Source organism: Saimiri boliviensis, chromosome 10 (assembly GCF_048565385.1).
Source record: "Saimiri boliviensis isolate mSaiBol1 chromosome 10, mSaiBol1.pri, whole genome shotgun sequence".
Lineage (NCBI taxonomy): Eukaryota > Metazoa > Chordata > Mammalia > Primates > Cebidae > Saimiri > Saimiri boliviensis.
The window spans coordinates 31960518-31982614 of NC_133458.1; the positions used below are offsets into that span (position 1 = coordinate 31960518).

The 22097-nt window shown below is 34.5% G+C and overlaps 1 long non-coding RNA gene across 2 annotated transcripts in view; it reads right to left on the minus strand.

Annotated features, from left to right (window-relative positions):
- The window catches only part of LOC141580045 (uncharacterized), a 159753-nt gene that overhangs the window by 120666 nt on the left and 16990 nt on the right, over positions 1–22097 (minus strand). For both annotated transcript variants that reach the window (XR_012512036.1, XR_012512035.1), the window contains 3 exons: positions 19747–19941; positions 17579–17683; positions 15656–15812 (listed from right to left, as the gene is read on the minus strand). This is a non-coding gene — a long non-coding RNA (uncharacterized LOC141580045). The remainder of the gene's footprint in view (positions 1–15655; positions 15813–17578; positions 17684–19746; positions 19942–22097) is intronic.

Here is a 22097-nt window from a genome sequence, read left to right on the forward strand (position 1 = left end):
GATTCAGTGGTGGTAATAATCCTCAGAATTAAAACTTTACCATGCTGAGGCTTAATGCTATCTAATTTTATCTAGATTGATAAAACTTATAACATCTTCACCCCTTTTAAATGTAAATATATATGTGCTGTAGATTGATACATTCTATAATAACAAGATATTCAGAAGATTGTTAAATTTTTAAAAACATGGATAATCAGTGAATATGCTTAAATGTAACTGTGCTTATTCTCAAACCACAGATTCACAATTTTATTCTGATAATAAATTCATAAATCTACTTACTTTATCACTTGTTTTTATAGAACTTCTAGCTATTTCATATATATAGGTGTTAAATACATTTTGTATGAAGACCGAATATTGTCTTCATTTTTAGTTCTTGTGGTACATAATGCTTATACAGTACACATACTAGATGCTAGGTAAATGTTTATAAAATGACTGTGTTTTCTGAATTTCATTTTGAAACGCTACATATGAAATCATTCATAGACAATACTCATATCCTTAATCACATTGGATTATTTCACCAATGATAAAACACATAGAATGTTCTCATTTCAGAAAAAAAAATTAAGAAATACTATCCTCATTCTACATTATAGTAAAATTGATTTTCAAATAGCACTTCTTCAACTATTAATTAATGATGCCTAGTCATGAAGTACAGACCTATAACTAATACTATTGCTGCTGGAAAGCAGTGTTTGCTTGATATAATTTTCTAGTGACACTCTGGTTTTAAGATTATCCCTAACCATTAAAATCTGTTTAATAATTATTCTACAGATATTTTTTTTTTGAGATGTAGTCTCACTGTCACCCAGCCTGAGTCTAGCAGTGCAATCTGGGCACACTGCCACCTCTACCTTGTGGGTTCAAGCAATTCTCCTGCCTCAGCTTCCTGAGTAGTTGAGACTACAGGCACACATCACCATGCTCAGGTAATTCTTTATATTTTTAGTAGAGATGAGGTTTCACCATACTGGCCAGGCTGGTCTCGAACTCCTGACCTCATCACCCACCCACCTTGGCCTCCAAAAGTGCTAGGATTACAGGCATGCACCACCATGCCCAACCCAGATTTGTTTTTTCATTATAACTTTTAATTTGCAAATAGATATAAAAATAATTGGCTATTCCAATGCCTTATTTAAAGTATTATAATTCAGAGGCCACTTTCATTACATTCATTTTTAAAGATAATCTTTCACAATTAATTTATAACTTGAATGAGGTCCCTTAGATATTTAGATTTTTTTTAACATTTTAATGGTTATTAATTGAAAATTACTTAAAATGTGTGTTCAGTGAATTTTTAAAAACATTTTAATAGATACATAACATTATGACAGACAATTTATTCATCTTTCTCGTGAGTCATCTCAAATTAGTCATATTTTCTCTAGTGATAATTACAAATTTTAGAAACTGCTTGGCTATATTTTATGATTACCTTCAGTAAGTTAAAAGTATGTTACAATAGAAAAACGTTTAAATATGAAGAAAACACCTATATGTTTCATACTTTTAATATTGTACTTCACAATTTAATAAAAACAATGAGCATATATAAATGTCTATGTCTGTGTAGATGAATGAAATATAAGTATCTGCATCACAATTGAATGCAAAATTATGAAATTACAGCTATATATTTAAATAACATCATTTTTTAGAAGGGAAGACTTTTTATGGTTGATCCTTCTTATATGGTAAAATATTTCTAAAGAATGCTTTCACATGTCTTGAGTAGTTAACATTAATATTAGAGAATTTGCACCAAATAGAAGTGTTTCCTTTTCCTTTACATGATTTTTTTTATAATACCTTAAAAATGAATGAGTTGTGAAGGCAATTCTGGAATGCCCAGCTCAAGCCATGGCAGAGTACAAGCTGCTGGCAACAATGCTAAGAACTGGAAGTAGATACAGTGTTTCCCTTCCAGATCCCACAATGATAAGCACGGCCAAGGGAGTCTCACCCTCACAGAGTGAAGTGTTCAGTCTTCACAGACAACAATCTTGGATCTAGCAACTGGCAATTAGCAAACTTAGGTAATGAAGAAAGAAAGCTTTCTTGAGACATGGGTGTAGAAAAGAAAGAACATACAGACAGTCTTGTTGCAAGAGATCAAAAATCAATATCTTACTTCTGAAAAGGGGAAAGATGACAAGAAAACTGATGAGGAACTGGAGTTTCAATATCAGCCAGGTGTCAATAGTCAGTTTTCAGGAAGATACAGATGACATTGTGAATTTGTGGCTTCAGTGAAGTACATCATGATGAAGAAGGCAATATAGCTGGAGAGGCTGCTGCTGCTGCTGCTGCTGATGATGATGGGAGGATTCATCAGATTTTAGAAAATCCAGATGACACTGAAATTGACTCAGTCAGAAAAAAAAAAGAATCTGTTTCAGGACTCCAAGCTACTGAGCTCCCTGAGGAAATGGAGGATTCCTGAAAAAAAAAAAAAAAAAAAAAAAAAAAAAGGATGCCAAAAATGTTATAAAATGATGTGTAGGCCTGGCATGGTGGCTCAGGCCTGTAACCCAGCATTTTGGGAGGTCAAAGCAGGCAAATCATGAGATCAGGAGTTCGAGACCAGCCTGCCCAAAATGGTGAAACCTCATCTCTACTAAAAATACAAAATTAGCAGGGTGTGGTACAGGGTGCCTGTAATCCCTACTACTTGAGAGGCTGAGGCAGGAGAATCACTTGAATGTGGGAGTGGGAGGTTGCAGTGAGCCAAGACCAAGCCATTGCACTCCAGCCTGGGCAGCCACCATTGCTGAGGCAGTTCTAACTATACCTGTATAAACAGGAATGCAGGGAAGTTCACATGGCAGCTGGGCAGAGCCCACAGCAGCTCAGCAAAGCCTCTGCAGGCAGATGGTGACTAGGCTGCCTCCTCGCTGGGCAGAGCAGCCCTGAAAAAAGGCAGCAGCATAACAGAAACTTATAAATAAAGCCCAAATTCCCAAGGACAGAGCACCTGGGGGAAAAAAAAGAAAGGAGGTTTATGAGTTCTGCTGCAGCAGACTTAAACATACCCGCCCAGCAGCTCTGAATGAAGAACAGAGCTCACAGTTCAGCGCTTGAGCTCCTATAAAGGACAGACTGTCTCCTCAAGCAGGTCCCTGACCCTCATATATCCAAAGAGTCACCTCATAAAGGAGAGCTCAGACTGACATCTGGCAAGTATCCTTCTGGGACAAAGAGAGCAGAAGAAGAAACTGGCAGCAACCCTTACTGTTCTGCTGCCGCTGCAGGTGATCCCTATGCAAGCAGGGCCTGGAGTGGACCTCAGCAGTCCTACAGCAGAGGGGCCTGAATGTTAGAAGGAAAACTAAGAAACAAAAAGAAAAAAACTTCCATCATCAACAAACGGGATGTCCACTCAGAGACTCAATCTGAAATCCAACAACTACAAAGGTAACAGGTGGATAAATCCACAAAGATGGGAAGAAACCAGCACAAAAAGGATGAAAACACTCCAAAGCAGAATGCCTCTCCTCCTACAAGGGATCACAACTCCTCACCAGCAAGGGAACAAGGCAGGACGGAGAATGAATGTGATAAATTGACAGCATCAGGCTTCAGAAGGTGGATAGTAAGAAACTTTGCTGAGCTAAAAGAACATGTTCTAACCCAATGCAAAGAAACTAAGAACATTGAAAAAAGATTTGACAAAACGCTAACGAGAATAAACAACTTAGAGAGGAATATAAGTGAATTGATGGAGCTGAAAAGCACAAGACGAGAACTTAACAAAGCATGCACAAGTTTCAACAGCCAAATTGACCAAGCAGAAGAAAGGATATCAGAGGTCAAAGACCAACTCAATGAAATAAAAAGAGAAGGCAGGATTAGAGAAAAAAAGGTAAAAAGGAGTGAACAAAGTCTCCAAGAAATATGGCACTATGTGAAAAGACCTGATCTATGTTTGATAGGTGTACCTGAATGGGATGGAGAGAATGAATCCAAGCTGGAAAATACTCTTCAGTATATTATCCAGAAAAACTTCCCCAACCTAGAAAGGCAGGCCAATATTCAAGTCCAGGAAATACAGAGAACACCACAAAGATATTCCTCAAGAAGAGCAACCCAAGGCACATAATTGTGAGATTCACCAGCGTTGAAATGAAGGAGAAAATGCTAAGAGCAGCCAGAGAGAAAGGTCAGGTTACCCACAAAGGGAAGCCGATCAGACTCACAGAAGATCTCTCAGCAGACACCCTACAAGCCAGAAGAGAGTGGGAGCCAATATTCAACATCCTTAAAGAAAAGAACTTTCAACCCAAAATTTCATATCCAGCCAAACTAAGCTTCATAAGTGAAGGAGAAATAAAATCCTTTATGAACAAGCAAGTACTCAGCTTTCATCACCACCAGGCCTGCTTTAAAAGAGCTCCTGAAAGAAGCACTAAACATAGAAAGGAACAACCAGTACCAGGCACTCCAAAAACATACCAAATGGTAAAGAGCATCGACACAATGAAGAAACTGCATCAACTAATGGGCAAACCAGCCAGCTAGCATCAAAATGGCAGGATCAAATTCACACATAACAATATTAACCCTAAATGTAAATGGGCTAAATGCTCCAATCAAAAGACACAGACTGGCAAATTGGATAAGAAGCCAAAACCCATTGGTGTGCTGTATCCAGGAAACGCATCTCTTATGCAAGGATACATAAAGGCTCAAAATAAAGGGATGGAAGAAGATTTACCAAGCAAATGGAGAGCAAAAAAAAAGCAGGAATTGCAATTCTTGTCTTTGATAAAATAGACTTTAAACCAACAAAGATCAAAAGAGACAAAAAAGGACGTTATATAATGGTAAAAGGATCAATGCAACAAGAAGAGCTAATGATCCTAAACATATACACACCCAATACAGGAGCACCCAGATACATAAAGCAAGTTTTTAATGACTCATAAAGAGACTCAGACTCTCACACAATAATAGAAACTAATAGTCAGTTACAGAACTCCCACCCCAAATCCACAGAATAGACATTCTTCTGAGCACCACATCATACCTACTCTAAAACTGACCACAGAATTGGAAGTAAATCACTCATCAGCAAATGCAAAAGAATGAAAATCATAACAAATAGTCCCTCAGACCAAAGCACAATCAAGATAGAACTCAGAATTCAGAAACTAACTCAGAACCACACAGCTTCATAGAAACTGAATAACTGGCCTTTAAATGTTGACTGGATAAACAATGAAATGAAAGCAGAAATAAAGATGTTCTTTGAAACCAAGGAGAAAGAAGACACAATGTACCTGAATGTCTGGGACACATTTAAAGCAGTTTCTAGAGGAAAATATAGAGCTATAAATGCCAACATGAGAAGCAAGGAAAGATCTAAAATTGACACCCTGTAGTCAAAATTGAAGGAGCTAGAGGAGCAAGATGAAAAAAACTCAAAACCTAGTAGAACACAGAAAATAACTAAGATAAGAGCAGAATTGAAGGAGATAGAGACACAACCCTTCAAAAAAATCAATAAATCCAGGAGCTGGTTTTTTGAAAAGATCAACAAAATAGATCACTAGCCAGATTAATTTAAAAAAAAAAAATGAGAGCCGGGCGCGGTGGCTCAAGCCTGTAATCCCAGCACTTTGGGAGGCCGAGGCGGGTGGATCACGAGGTCGAGAGATCGAGACCATCCTGGTCAACATGGTGAAACCCCGTCTCTACTAAAAATACAAAACATTAGCTGGGCATGGTGGCGCGTGCCTGTAATCCCAGCTACTCAGGAGACTGAGGCAGGAGAATTGCCTGAACCCAGGAGGCGGAGGTTGCGGTGAGCCGAGATCGCGCCATTGCACTCCAGCCTGGGTAACAAGAGTGAAACTCCGTCTCAACCAAAAAAAAATAAATAAATAAATAAATAAATAAATAAAAAAAATAAAAAAAATGAGAGAATAATCAAACAGGTGCAATAAAAGACAATAAAGGGAATATCACCACAGATTTCCACAGAAATACAAACCATCATCAGATATTATTACAAACAACTCCATGAACGTAAACTAGTAAACCTGGAAGAAATGGATAAATTCCTGGACACTTCCATCATCCCAAGCCTAAACCAGGAAGAAGTTGAAACCCTGAAGAGGACAATAACAAGGGCAGAAGTTGAGGCAGCAACTAATAGCCTACCACCAAAAAAGCCCAGATCCAGTTGGGGTCACAGCCGAATTCTACCAGACATACAAAGAAGAGCTGGTACCATTCCTTCTGAAATGATTCCAAATAATCAAAAAAGAGGGAATTCTTCCCAAATCATTTTATGAGACCAACATCATCCTTATACCAAAACCCAGCAGAGACTCAGCAAGAAAAGAAAATTTCTGGCCAATATTCATGATGAACATAGATGCAAAAATCTTCAATAAAATATTGGCACACTGACTGCAACAGCTCATCAAAAGGCTTATTCACCATGATCAAGTATGCTTCATCCCAGGGATGCAAGGCTGGTTAAACATACACAAGTCTATAAACATAATTCACACATAAACAGAACCAAAGACAAAAACCACATGATTATCTCAATTGATGCAGAGAAGGCCTTTGACAAAATTCAACAGCCCTTTATGCTAAAAACCCTCAATAAACTAGGTATTGATGGAACGTATCTCAAAATAATGAAAGCTATTTACAACAAACCAACAGCCAATATCATACTGAATGGGCAAAAATTAGAAACATTCCCTTTGAAATCTGGCACTAGACAAGGAGGCCCTCTCTCACCACTCCTATTCAATATAGTATTGTAACTTCTATCCAGAGCAATCTGGCAAGAAAAATAAATAAATGGTATTCAAACAGGAAAGGAGGAAGTCAAATTGTCTCTATTTGCAGATGACATGATTGTATATCCAGAAGACCCCATCGTCTCAGCCCAAAATCTTCTGAAACTGATAAGCAACTTCAGCAAAGTCTCAGGATACAAAATCAATGTGCAGAAATCACAAGCATTCCTATACACCAATAACAGACTTAAAGAGAGCCAAATCAAAAATGAACTGCCATTCACAATTGATAGAAAAAGAACAAAATACCTAGGAATACAACAAACAAGGAACATAAATGACCTCTTCAAGGGGAACTACAAACCACTGCTCAACGAAATAAGAGAGGAAACAAACAGATGGAGAAACATTCCATGCTCATGGTTAGGAAGTATCAATATCATGAAAATGGCCATACTGCCCAAAGTAATTTACAGATTCAATGCTATTCCCATCAAGCTACCAATGACTTTCTTCACAGAACTGGAAAAAAACACCTTAAGCTTCATATGGAACTAAAAGAGAGTCCACATAGCCAAGTCAATTCTAAGCAAAAAGAACAAAGCTGGAGGCAACACACTACCAGACTTCAAACTATACTACAAGGCTACAGTAATCAAAACAGCATGGTACTGGTACCAAAACAGGGATATAGACCAATGGAACAGAACAGAGGCCTTGGAGGCAACACCACACATCTACAACCATCTGATCTTTGACAAAACTCACAAAAACAAGCAATGGGGAAAGGATTCCCTGTTTAATAAATGGTGTTGGGAAAACTGGCTAGCCATTTGCAGAAAGCAGAAACTGGACACCTTCCTGACACCTTACACTAAAATTTACTCCAGATGGATTAAAGACTTAAAGATAAGACCTAACGCCATAAAAACCCTAGAAGAAAATCTAGGCAAAACCATTCAGGACATAGGCATAGGCAAGGACTTCATGACCAAAACACCAAAGCACTGGCAACAAAAGACAAAATAGACAAATGGGACCTAATCAAACTCCACAGCTTCTGCACGGCAAAAGAAACAGTCATTAGAGTGAATCGGCAACCAACAGAATGGGTAAAAATTTTTGCAGTCTACCCATCTGACAAAGGGCTGCTATCCAGAATCTACAAAGAACTAAAACAGATTTACAAAAAAAAAAAAAAAAAAAAAAAAAAAAAAAAAAAAAGACAAATAAACCCATTCAAAAGTGGGCGAAGGATATGAACAGACACTTTACAAAAGGAGACATACATAAGGTCAACAAACATATGAAAAAATGCTCATCATCACTGGTCATTAGAGAAATGCAAATCAAAACCGCATTGAGATACCATCTCATGCCAGTTAGAATGGCGATCATTAAAAAATCTGGAGACAACAGATGCTGGAGAGGATGTGGAGAAATAGAAACACTTTTACACTATTTGTGGGAGTGTAAATTAGTTCAGCCATTGTGGAAGACAGTGTGGTGATTCCTTAAGGACCTAGAAATAGAAATTCCATTTGATCCAGAAATTCCATTACTGGGTATATATCCAAAGCATTATAAATCGTTCTACTGTAAGGACACATGCACACGAATGTTCACTGCAGCACTGTTTATAATAGGAAAGACCTGGAACCAACCCAAATGCCCATTGATGATAGACTGGACAGGGAAAATGTGGCACATATACACCATGGAATACTATGCAGCCATCAAAAACGATGAGTTCGTGTCCTTTGTAGGGACATGGATGAACCTGGAAACCATCATTCTCAGCAAACTGACACAAGAACAGAAAACACACACTGAATGTTCTTACTCGTAGGTGGGTGTTGAACAATGAGAACACATGGACACAGGGAGGGGAGCACTACACACTGCGGTCTGTCGCAGAGGAAACAGGTGAGTGACAGTGGGAGGTGGTGAGTTAGGGAGAGATAGCATGGGGAGAAATGTCAGATACAGGTGAAGGGGAGGAAGGCAGCAAATCACACTGCCATGTGTGTACCTATGCAACAATCTTGCATGTTCTTCACATGTACCCAAAACCTAAAATGCAATAAAAAAATAAATTTAAAAAAAATGATGTGTATTAAGTCAAGTGATTCATTACTCCACTCATAACTCTTTGTATTCAAAATTAGCCTTAATGTTATGATGCACAGTGGAGTACTGCTTACAGGCACAGACCTTTGTGCTATAATATTAAAAGGGCATTTTAAAATAATTGCAAAGTATGTTTGCTTTCGGATGCCATAGAAAAAACTTTTATGAGCATGACTATCACAATTTTTATAAAGAGTAATAGTGGGGGGTGGGGGACTAGGGGCGGGACAGCAGGGGGTGGGGAAATGGGGAAGGGATTACATTAGGAGAAATACCTAATGTAGATGATGAGGGGATGGATGCAGCAAACCACCATAGGACATGTATACCTATGTAACAAAAACATACTTGCACGTTCTGCACATGTACCCCAGAACTTAAAGTATAATTTTAAAAAGATAAAGCAAAATTGAAAAAAAAAAGAGTCATAGCAGGCAGTGGGGGAATAGGGGAGGGATAGCATTGAGAAATCTTGATGTAGATGACGGGTTGATGGGTGGAGCAAACCAACATGGCACGTGTATACCTATGTAACAAACCTACACGTTCTGCACGTGTACTCTAGAACTGAAAGTATAATAAAAAAGAGCATTACTTATATATAAAAGAAATAAATACTAAACTCTACTTCCAAAAAATGTACTTCAATACCACATAAATTTAAAAGACTACAGGTATATAGTCATATTAATCAATACAAGCTTAATTACTAAATCAAACATGGAAACAAGACCAACTTTTCTGTAATTACTAGAAAACTGCAACATCACTGGTCAAATAGAATTAAATATAGATAAACTGGGGAAATTCATTGACCATAGAAACATTGATAGTATTAATGATTTATTCAGCTTTAACTATGTGTGTTTTAAGTAGTTCTAAAATAATTTAGCTGATATACACTAAACCCATGCTTGGGAGATAAACAAGTTTAATTAAAAAATAGATTTTAGATGAAAAAATGGTCTGATGATAAAATTTATTTTTTAAAAGATACTGATATATGACAGAAATCATTTTTAAGAAAATACTAGTGAAATGCTAATAATAAATACAAATAATCTACCTCTAATATAAAATTTGCTTTTATTTAACACCTAGGAATGTCTTCCTATTTATTATCACTATATTTATTATAATGTGCTGAGTTTATTTTCATTAATATAAGATATATTGTTTATAACAGAAACTCATTTATATCTAATTCTGTTAGTTTTGAAGTAGTTTAGGCTCTTAGTAAAGACCTTCAGGAGTAATTGTCCACAGCACAAGACTATTATGCCATCCATTATGTTTAATAAGACACATGACAAGAATATCAATTATGCCCGAAATTAGTGTTGAGACCGGTTAAGGAAACCAGCTTAGTAACTTTTCCCATAATGCAAGTCTCCAGACAACACTCTATCAAAGTAGCAAATATTTGCTGTAACTTATTGGTATTTAGAGAATCCAATAAGTATTGGATTCTGTGATTCCATTTTGTTTTCTGGAGTACATATAAATTAGGTAAATCAGCACTAAGATGACACATGGCCAGTCATGAATAAAAATAATAAATTTAGATACAGCAACATTTTGTAACAACTTAAAATCGACCTCCAATGAAGCGATTTTCTTTGCTTGTATTTTCAAGACCTCCATCCACTCCTGCTTTCAACTGTTTTCTTTAGGACTTCATTACATTCTTTGGGAGACTATTTCACACTCTATTAGTTACAGTCAATTTCATCGCATCACTTGAAGTATAAATGCCCTCAGTTCTCTGCACCTCTTAAAACTACATCTCTTCCTTCTTGGTATTTAATAACCTGCAGCCTGTCACCTGAATTAGGGAATAATTTTACCTCTTCTGCCCAAATATTCTTAAGTGGAGAAAACTCTATTTGTCCATTTTAAATTGTATATTGAATGAAGATAAGCTGCATATCTATCTTATAACAGAAAATTTTCCAAAACTTAATAATAGGGCAAATACGTGGGTCAGTCATGCATCCTTTCAGTTTTATACAAAGGCAAAAGCTACGCAAGCATTGTCTAGGAGAATGTGCCTGGTTCATTTTACTGTTAATGGTCACAGACTTAGTTACTTGCTAATTTTGCAGATTTTGTCTGATAAAGGTGGAAACAACTTGTCTGCTAGACCCCCAAAATTTATAAACTACTCAAAATTAAAGAGTTTCATATCCAACTCAGCAATCTTATACTAAATTTTCTTTGATAAATTGACTACAAATACCCTAACTTCTTAAGTGCATTTTGAACCAGTGAGAACATCTTACAGGTCCCTTAACTAATAAATGAGTTAAATAAAATATTTGACACATTTATTTTATATTTGCCTGAAGGATATGATTTTGCTGCTTTTGAAAATTATATTTTTACCTAAGCAATAATTAAAATCCCCTCAAGTAGTATGAGGAGTACATTAAAGGCACAGGGCCTATCCAGATTCTTACTAACATAATCAAACACTGATTTAAAGCTCTATTATTAGCATTGCAGTGGGAGAAAACTGATAGAATTTGCCTCTGATATATATCTTAATCATTGTCTTTCAAGTACTTTACAGTTGGCAATATGCTAGATAAATGAGTTTTAAAAATCTGTCATTTCAGTAAAATGGTAGAGTATAACATCATTAAATGCATTTGCAGTCCTAAGATTTTGTAAAAAATGATTTTACACAATAATTTAGGTACATTTTATTTAAATGTGTATCACATACCAATGCCAACATACATGTTTTTTAATAAAATTCTCAATGCCATATTTAAGAATTTGTTAAATACCTCAGATATTTAAATAAATGAATATCCTCATATATTTACAATTATACATATCAAGCCAGTTGTAATTTTTGTTAAGAAAATTATATTGTTTTACTTCTACAAAAAGATGTTTCTAACACAGCATCAACATGTAGATTGTTATACTCTACCTTGATTGTGTGCCATTATATTTATCTGTTCAAAAATGTTATTTTTGCAGTAAAGAACATAGAAATGTAGAAAAATACAAAGTATGTATTAGCAGATGAAATGAACTCAAGTGAAAAATAAGGCAACAAAATGTGGGACTGCACAAACTATATTAAGTTCATAATTATTTCTATTACTTGCCACAAAAAATAGCAAATATAAATATTATCCATAGAAGCAAACATGAACTATTGAGAGAAATTGAATAGTACCATTTACTTTGAACTCAACAAAAATTTAAAATCTCCATCCATATCATTAGTATTTACACCAATATATAATTTATCTTGCTTAGAAATAGTTGCTTTAGGTATTCACATTTTATTCATATGCTAGTGGATGACCTAAATGTTGTCTTTAGGCTCCTTATATAAACTTCTGTTCATTTGGGTTATTTATTTGAGATAGAAAATTTTTAAAAAGCCATCTATTTGATTTTTGTCTGGGTGCTGCTTCAGAGAAATCATTTCTAGATGCCTGGAGATATAAAATATACTAAAGAATATTATCATAATTCCATTTCAGATATAGATGGATCAGAGTAAATAAAAGCCATTTCCTTCAGTTCCTTTCCCAGTATCAACTAGGCAGCCAAACTCACCAGAATGTGGCTTAAAATTAATGAACCTTTTAGAAATAAGGCTGCAAATAAGGCTCTCAACTCACTCTCGAATCTCTCAGTATATTGTATTCCTGTGATTAAATGTCTACCAAGCTGATTTAATTGCACTCTAGGCCTTAAATTATCTGTGTAGGTAATTTAGTAGAAAAATGATTATATTCTTCTCCAAATGACATAAATGCAGCTAAACAAAATTTTTTCTAGAAATGTTTCAAATTTTTCTTTCTTCGTGTGCTACAAATATCTGTGATACTGTGAAGTGGCTGATAGTAATAGGTATCAACAATAGGATTAATTTTATATAAGGTGTAGTTATAAAAATAGATACAGAGAAATCAAAGTTGGTCTGAATTGAAAATCGTATTAAATAAGGAAAGGACTAGAGCTTCAGAGTTTATGAGCAGGCTGTGGAAATAATACTCAACTTTTCATTTCTTGATAAGCATTATTCTTGATATTTTTCAGTGAAGTGTAGCATACACACAGAATATGTTCAATTCAAATGTGCAGAGTTCAAATCGTTATCACAAAATAAGTATACAAAGATGATTACCACCAAAGTCAAGAAAAATAGCTAGTATTGCAGCCACACCAGAAGCCTCCCTCCTGCCCTTTTATAATAGTGACCCTTTATTACTAACAGTATTTTCTCTGTGAATTATAATAGACTTGATTAATTTTTCCTATTTTTAAACTTTAAATAAATGAAACATACAGTATACGACATTGGCTGGTTTCTTTCACTGAATATATGTTTGTGGAATAGATTTACACTATTGATTTACCAGCAGTTATTTCATATTTCTTGTTATATATTATTCTAAGACATAAATATGCCACACCTTATTTATTCATCCACTAACAATAGACATTTTGGATGTTTTCACTTTGGAGCTAGTGAAAATAATGCTGCTTTTAGCAAACATACACAAACATGACCACATCATACTCAAAAACTTCTATGCATCAAAAGAAACAGTCAACAGCGTAAAAGGGCGATCTACAAAGAAAAAAATTTGCAAATCATATATCTGATAAGAGATTAGTATCCAGAATTTATAAGGAACTTCTGCAACTTAACAACAATAAAAGTTGATTAGAAATGAGCAAAGAATGTGAATCAGCAATATCCAAAAGATATACAAATAGTTAATAAATATAAAGATGTCTGACATTACTAATTGTGGGAGAAATAAAATCAAAACAACAATGAGGTTATAATGTCACATGTATTAAGATGGCTGCTATCAAAAAATAAATAAAAAGAAAAGAACAAGCATTAACAAGGATGTGGAGAAGCTGAAACCCTTGTGCACTACTGGTGGGAATGTAAAATGGTTTTGTCACTATAAAAAATAGCACAGAAGCTCCATGTGATCTGGCAATACCACTTCTGGGTATTTACCAAAAGAATTCAAAGCAGAATCTCCAAGTTATAATCGCAAACACATATTCATAGCATTATCATTCACAAGAGAGGTGGAAGCAAATCAAATGTTCATCAACAGTTGAATACACAAAGAAAATGTGATATGTTCACACATTAGATCACTTGGCCTTATAAAGCAAATAAATCCTATCATATGCCACAACAGGACCAAACTTAAGCATATTATGCTAAGCAAATTAAGGTAGTCACAAAAAGATAAATACTATACGGTTCTACTCCTACAAAATATTTGAATTAGTCAAAGGGATAGAAACAGCAGAAAGGTAGTTGCCAAGCATGGGGGGAGGGACATATGGAAGAGAGAGTGTTTAATAGGTACAGAGTTTCAGATGAAAAATATCTAGAGATCAGTTGCTCAAAAATCTAAATATAGTTCATACTTTGAATTGTACACTTAAAAATGGTTATCATGGTAAATTTAATGTTATTTCACCACAATAAAAATATAGAAAAAATAATGCTTCTCTGACATTTTTGTGCATGTCCTTTGGCATACATATGTACACATTTGTTGAGAATATACTTTGGAATGGAATTCTTAGGTTATAGAGTACATATATATTAACCTTTAGAAAGATTTAACAAGTTATTGTCTCATTAGAAATACGATTGCTCTATATTACTGTGAGCACTTGGTATTATTAGTATTTTTAATTTCAGTCATTATGGTTGATATGCAGGCTACTGTACTAAGATTTCATTTATTTGCTGTGGAATGAAGTTAAGCATATTCTAATATATTTATTGGCCATTTGGAGATCCTCTTGTGTGAAGAGTTTGTTCAGTTCTCTCATACATTTTTCTATTGGACCATCTGTCTCATTTTTATTCATTTGGAGGAGCTCTTAATGTATACTAAACATGAAACTTCTAACCATTACTTATATTGAAAACATATTTACCTACTGAAATATAGTAGGTATATTTCACTTGACTTCTTACTCTCTTAATAATAGTGTCTTTTGATAAATGGGAATTCTCAATTTTAATGAAAGCATTACTAATATTTTTGTTAGTATTGTTTATGTCCTATATTGTAATCATTCATAAAAAATATTTGTTATTATCTTTAAGAAGCCTTATTATTTATCATTTATATTTAGACACAGAATTGACCTGGAATTGAAATATGTCTAGTGTGTCAACTACTGATTGAGGATTTTTCTCTGTTTTTGTATGTACATTAGACCTAGCATTATTCACGGGGAAAAACCACTCTTGTCCTATAATTTGCAGCTACATCTTTATCATAAATCAAGAGTCACTGCACATGTGTACACCTATTCCTGTATCCTATTCTATTAAATTATTTGTCTGTCATTGTGCCAATCATCATTTAGTTAAAATAAACGATGATATTCAAATTTGCCCTATTTTAGGATAATCACGGCTACTTTTAGTTTTTAAATTTTTAATATAAATTTAGTCTTGTACATTTACATAAACATAACTGATAGAATGTTGGTTGATATTACACAGAACCTTTATGTTTTCTACCAATACAATGTGTAGCAGAGAATGCTAAACAATTTATTTAAAAAGGACCAAAATTTAAGCAAGAATATAATGCCATTCTCATACCTTACTCAAAAGATGAATTCCAATAATAGGCAGTAAGTGTCAAAAAGAGATAACACCTCAGAACTTCTGGATCCCTTACTCTCTGGTAATAATAAATATTCATGCCTACCTACTTGATTTGTTCCACATTCCTCTTTTTTGAACAAGAATACTTGGATGCAGTTCAAAGAACACCATTAGATACATGAGATCTAGAGTCTGGTCCCAAATCTGTCATTCTGAGGTGTGTAACTTGACAATTTGTTGAGTCTCACTGGATTTTATTCCTGTCAAAAGTAAAATTAACCAAGTAAATTTTATTATTCCTAAGACTGTTTCCTTCTATTTAAAAAATATATTATTTTAAAAGAATCTTTGGCTTTAAGGGTTTTTCAATTAAAAGTTTATGGAGATGGAGTTTCACCTCCCCTTAGGATATAGAAACACACAAAGGAACAATATTTTACCCTACAAAATATTTAAAACTGTATAAATTATAATATATAGACACACAGGAGGTATGTAAGTGACTACACCTGGGGAACAGGCTCATGTAACTGAAGCAACAAACTTTGACAGAACTTACCAGTTGAAAAGATGGCAGATGGTATTTGGTCATTTTTTAGAGTTGCTATAAATACCTGAGACTAGGTAATTTATAAAGAAAAGAGGTTTAACTGGCTCACATTCTTCAGGCTATAGAGAAAGCATGGCACCAGCATCTTCTTGGCTTCTGGTGAGCCCTTGGAGAACTTTTACTCTTGGTGGAAGAAGGTAAAGGAACATAACTGCCATCACATGACCAAAGAGAGCGCAAGAGAGAAACACAGGGGAGGTCCCAGACTCTTTCAAACAGATCTCCTATGAACTAACTGAGCAAGAATTGACTTATCACCAAGGGGATGGTGCATTAATGAGAGATTTGCTTTCATTTATGATAGATCTGCTTTTGTTCATGAGAGATCTGCTTTTATTCATGAGAGATCTGCTTTCACTCATGAGAGATATGCTTTCATTCATGAGAGTTCTGCTCCTTTAATCCAATCACCTCCCACCAGGCCCCACCTCCAACATTAGGAATCACATTTAAACATAAGATTTGGAGGATACAAACATACGAACCATATCAGGTGGTTAGTGATATAATGCCATCGTTTACTCTTGTCCCTTCACACTTTTCAATTTGCTAATTAGAAACCATATCCAATTAATTTTAACAGAATACATCTATGTCTAAAAAGCAAGGATAAAAAGTGGCAGTCTCCTGCAGGAGTATGGAAGCCTATATTTGTAGAAAAAATCTAATGAGTATTTCAAGAAAAGAAATTAATAGGCAAACGTGTTTTTAATAAAAAATGTTTACATAGATATTAATTCTAGGATATGCACAAAACTGTACTTAAACATTTTCAGAAAGTATATTCTATTTCTTTCTATGATTGGGGGTAATCTTTTATTTTAGAGGACATCATTTTAACCAGACTACCTGAAAATAGTAATATACACATTTCTTAAATACTACAGAGAAAGTACATATGTACAGCAATTATTGACCTTATTTTTCATGCCTTACATGGTTTTTTGGTATAACTAAATTGGTTACTGTCTTTGAGACTACACACAAATCTATGAAAAAGTGCATACTAAATACGCTATAATAATTGTTTGAAGGTTCTGTTAAATATCACTGTGCTTATTAAATCATGCATTGTCAATGTTATGATTTGCAGTAATAAAGTTATGCTATGGTAATTTTTTGTAACGTTGCAGCATATGGTGCCATATGCTAAGGGCATACTAATTAATGAGAAAATTAGCACATGGATATTACTTCACAATAATGCATTTAGAGCCAAGGCTTAAAGTGTAACTCAGAAAGTGATTTGAAATGTTAAGGTTAACGTTACATCAAACTTAATATTGATTCATAGTAGCAACATACAAACAAAATACTTGTGAACTTTTGAACACTGGGAACACAGAAAGTGTGCTATTTATACACTTATTCAATCATGCCCTTTTAGATAAGAATTATGCTGAGACATAGCAGTACCTCAAAAGTGGTAGAGATAATAAGCTGCAGAGTTGGAACTTGAATCCAGGATCTCAAGCTCCAAATCCAGAATTTCTCACTCTTCCCCAACAAGCTGATGTAGAACTGGAGAAAAATGAATTGGATTTATTTAATTGAATATAGCAGATCCCAGGAACTATTTTATGTTTAATGATTATTCTCAAGTTTAATTTGCCTCTATATAAGTGTAAATAATACATCATCTTTAGGATAGACACCTCACAATTTTTTCTGAATTATCCCCAAATTTTTAGCTCAGGTGTGCATTTTATAATCTGCATTGCTGCCAACGGTAAATGGAAGATTGCTGCCTGAAAGCTGAGGAAGGCAGCTTCAGCTACATGCCCTTCCTTGTGATAAATGTGCAAGTCATGGCACAACATTTGAGGAAATAAATGTTGGTGCCTCAAAATAAATGTTGATGTTCAAATTTGTCCCATTTTAAGGATGACCGTGGTAAATGTGTAAGTCATGGCACACTACTTGAGAAACTTGCGCAAGTAAGTTTGGAGTAAATAACCTGTGTTATAAAATGCACAACTCAAAAATAAAACTAAACATTACAACTATGTACTTTAATTTATAATTCATCAATTTTGTAGTCCAATTCTTTGCAAATGGAAAACAGAAAACTTTTCCAACTTTGAAGACTAGAAACAAAAAACAAACTGCAAGAAAACATTAAGTTCATCTCTATATTTGTTCTGTAAGGAGAACTCCTTCCTCCTTCCTGTAGTTTGCAGACAGTCCTGAATCCCCTTAGGTCCCCAGCTGTCAACTTCAATTCTCATTTTATCCACTCTTTCCATTTCCTTCCAAAGACTTTACACCAATATTTTTAGGAGAATAAAAGATAGTTTCATGGAATTACCTACCAGAGAAAAACAAAATACTCTGAGAAAATTGGTTGTTGAGGTAGGTTCAGAAGGATTATTCTGATAACTACTTTGCAAATTAAAAAAAAAATGAAGCCCAAGGTATATCTTCAAATAGGGTATTAAAGTATGCTTCAATATATAAACCTAACAGCCTGACCGCTAATAGAACCACATCATCCTTGATAAAAATATGAAAATCATTAACAGATGTAATTGACTCTTCAAAGATCCTTTATAGTGAACTTTGAACCATAAAAAGCAAATCATTTTGAATAGGCATTATTGATAAAGCTGATTCTTTTCTAAGTTTACCTTCTATTTAATCATATCAAGTGCATAGAAATATTTTCTTTAACCCCCTTATCTGCATTTTATTTACTCTTTAATGCTTTCTGTAAACTCTAATAGATTTTATAAAATGTATTAAATGCCAACTAATCCATAAACTAGCTAAACTGAATTAATTTTCTAAAAGTCTGAATTATGTATGCCCAGTATGTAGTTTAATTGCATTCAATATAGAAAAAAAATCTAATTAACTTCAAACTGCAGCAAAAAACTACACATGTAAAAATCTTCGTGAATATTCTGTGAGGACAGATATTTAGAAACATCTGGCTCCAATTTGGAAAAAAAATATGAGATTTGCAACCAGGAGCCAAATTCATGTTGTTCATTTTCAGTCTTTAAGGCTTAATGTATATTTAGAGAAACTGCATAGTTACTTTTGATGTTATTATCTTCAAAAACGTTGCATTAGTTTTTCTTTCAGTCTTTAAGAATAATGCAATGTTTCTTGTATTTCTGAATGGCAAATAACATAACTAGCTATCCATATCATAATAAAAAATATCTCATTATATAATCTTACACATTGCTTTTCTCTACATGAAAGCCTCCTGGTACTTTTATGTCTTTTACAGAGCCATCATCAAAATGGAAAATATGCATAGATTCTGCAACAGTCCTAGAAATGCTAATAGCCAGTAAATTAATCATCAAGTTAAGGTTTAAAGAGCTGGAAGTAATAATTCTAAGGAAAATATAATTGATTTACTATCTCTTAGAATATATGTGGGGCATATTACAGAGGAATTTCATTTAGTGGGTAGTCAAACCCTTCCTCCCTGTCAACACAATGCCTTAAACTCAGTGTCTATTTTTCTCTTATATATCAGGTATGGTAACTGCAATATAAGCTACAATTCAGTCTCCTTCTATCTCTGTCCTCCTCCATCCTTAGCATTTGGCTTCTGTTCTCAAGTTTACCTTACAGATATATTAGGAGCTCCAACCATCACGTCCACAGTCAATGAAGGAAAGAAGGAAGTGAGTTTTCTTAGATGCTGTATCAGAATTTCACTTAAATTCCATTGCAAACCCTATTTATTCAGGGGAAAATTATAGCGGTAGTTGCTAACCACTGGGCACATTGTCATCCAAAATAACACAGAGGTTCAGTTACTGAAAAAGAAGAGACAGATGGTTAGTAAGCAACTAGCAGCCTTCCTCACAGGTTTTTATTTTTTTATTATTTTTTATTACATTTTAGGTTTTGGGCTACATGTGAAGGAAATGCAAGATTGTTGCATAGGTACATGTGGCAGTGTGATTTGCTGCCTTCTTCCCCATCACCTATATCTGGTATTTCTCCCTATGCTCTCTCTCTCTAACTCCCCACCCCCTGCTGTGCCTCCCCTATTTCCCCCAACAGACCCCAGTGTGTGATGCTCCCCTCCCTGTGCCCATGTGTTCTCATTGTTCAACACCCGCCTATGAGTGAGAACATGTGGTGTTTGATTTTCTGCTCTTGTGTCAGTTTGCTGAGAATGATGGTTTCCAGGTTCATCCAAGTCCCTACAAAGGACACAAACTCATCGTTTTTTATGGCTACATAGTATTCCATGGTGTATATGTGCCACATTTTCCCTGTCCAGTCTATCATCGATGGGCATTTGGGTTGGTTCCAGGTCTTTCCTATTGTAAACAGTGCTGCATTGAACACTCGTGACTAAGTAGTTGCCAACTGCTATTGGGCGTCAGTGTAAACAAGATAACTAGATAAACAGATATTAGCTATTTCGTTTACTTTAAGAAAATCTGTAGAATCTTCTTTCTGGAGACCTTAAAATTAGAAGTTATTTTCACAGGTGTAAAATTTCTTTGATTAAATTTATTTTCTTGGACATTTAGTACAGTACTGAAGAACTGTATTACACATACAAAGAATTCATCTTTACTTATGAGTTAGTAAATGCCATATAAGACAAAATAGAATGAAGCTAAATAGCAATAGGCAATTACGTTTGAGGGATCAAAGAAAAAACATCATTTCTGCCAGAGGGAATTTTTGAAAGTTTCACAATAATAATAGATTTAGCTGTAGGTATTTATAAGCAAACTTAATAAATATCTATAGAAAATATATCTTCTTGGTTGAGAAGTTGACCCATTAGGTTATTTTGGTCTATTGAGAATAGACCTTCTTAACTCCTGATCATTCCTCAAACAACTGTTACCAGCTTTTCACCTCACCATAGTCTCACAATAATCATGCTAATTTTATTCACTGCAATATATTTATTGAAACAATTGAGGAGTATCTAAATATAATTTACAACATATATTTATGTTTATATTCACTGTCTCCTCAATATATGGCACTATTAATTATCCTGTATTTTACTCTTTCATTCTGTAATGATTTACCGAGTATCTGATCATTGCTGGGTCTCAGTAATGAAAACCCACTACATCTCTACCATCCTCCTCCTCCCTGCCCAAAGGTAAATAGCCAAATACAGCCTTTCTGTATTAACCTTTTTGAACATTCCTGAAATGACTTCTTCATTTGGCTTGTGTTTTTTCACAGGGTATAGTCAACAAGATTGCCTGGGTATACTCTTGGATAACACTTATGTTTCAAGATTGTATAAAGGAAAAAAAAGCAATTAAGTCAGAATGAACAGAATGTCTTACTAAAATGGATAAAATTTTATTTCAAGAAGGCAATGATCATACTGACTAGACAGATTACTAAGAAGAAATAAGTTGGGCATTTATGTCTTCTGTGATCTTTGAAATATCAACAAAGACAGAACACATTTTTTTAAACAATTCAGATAGGATCTCTATGAATGGTAAACTGGATATGAGAACTATGTGATGCTAAATGTGTTATTGCTTAAAAGTCATGGGAAAGCAGTGAATAACATCTGCAAGTATCTGTTGGACATTCACTTAGCATTATATTGTTGTATATGCTGTTGTCAGCTACCACTTTGTTTTGATGGTGCTCAGTGATTCACCAACTAAAATCCATGCCTGACTTCAGGAATAGAGTGACCTATTACTTTAAAAAAAAATCAATTTACTGTAAAAATTTTCAAATATATACAGTAGCAGAGAAAATTGTATAAAAGACCTCAAACTACCTATTAACTAAGACTTAATAACTGGCAGCTAATAGAAAATCTTGTTTCATGTATAACCAGCACCACACTAACACCACTTACCAAATTATTCTGAAGCAAATCCCTAACATAACATAAAATAATATCTATAAGTATTTTAGTAATTTTTGTAGAAACTAAGAACACTTCAAAAATACAACCACAATA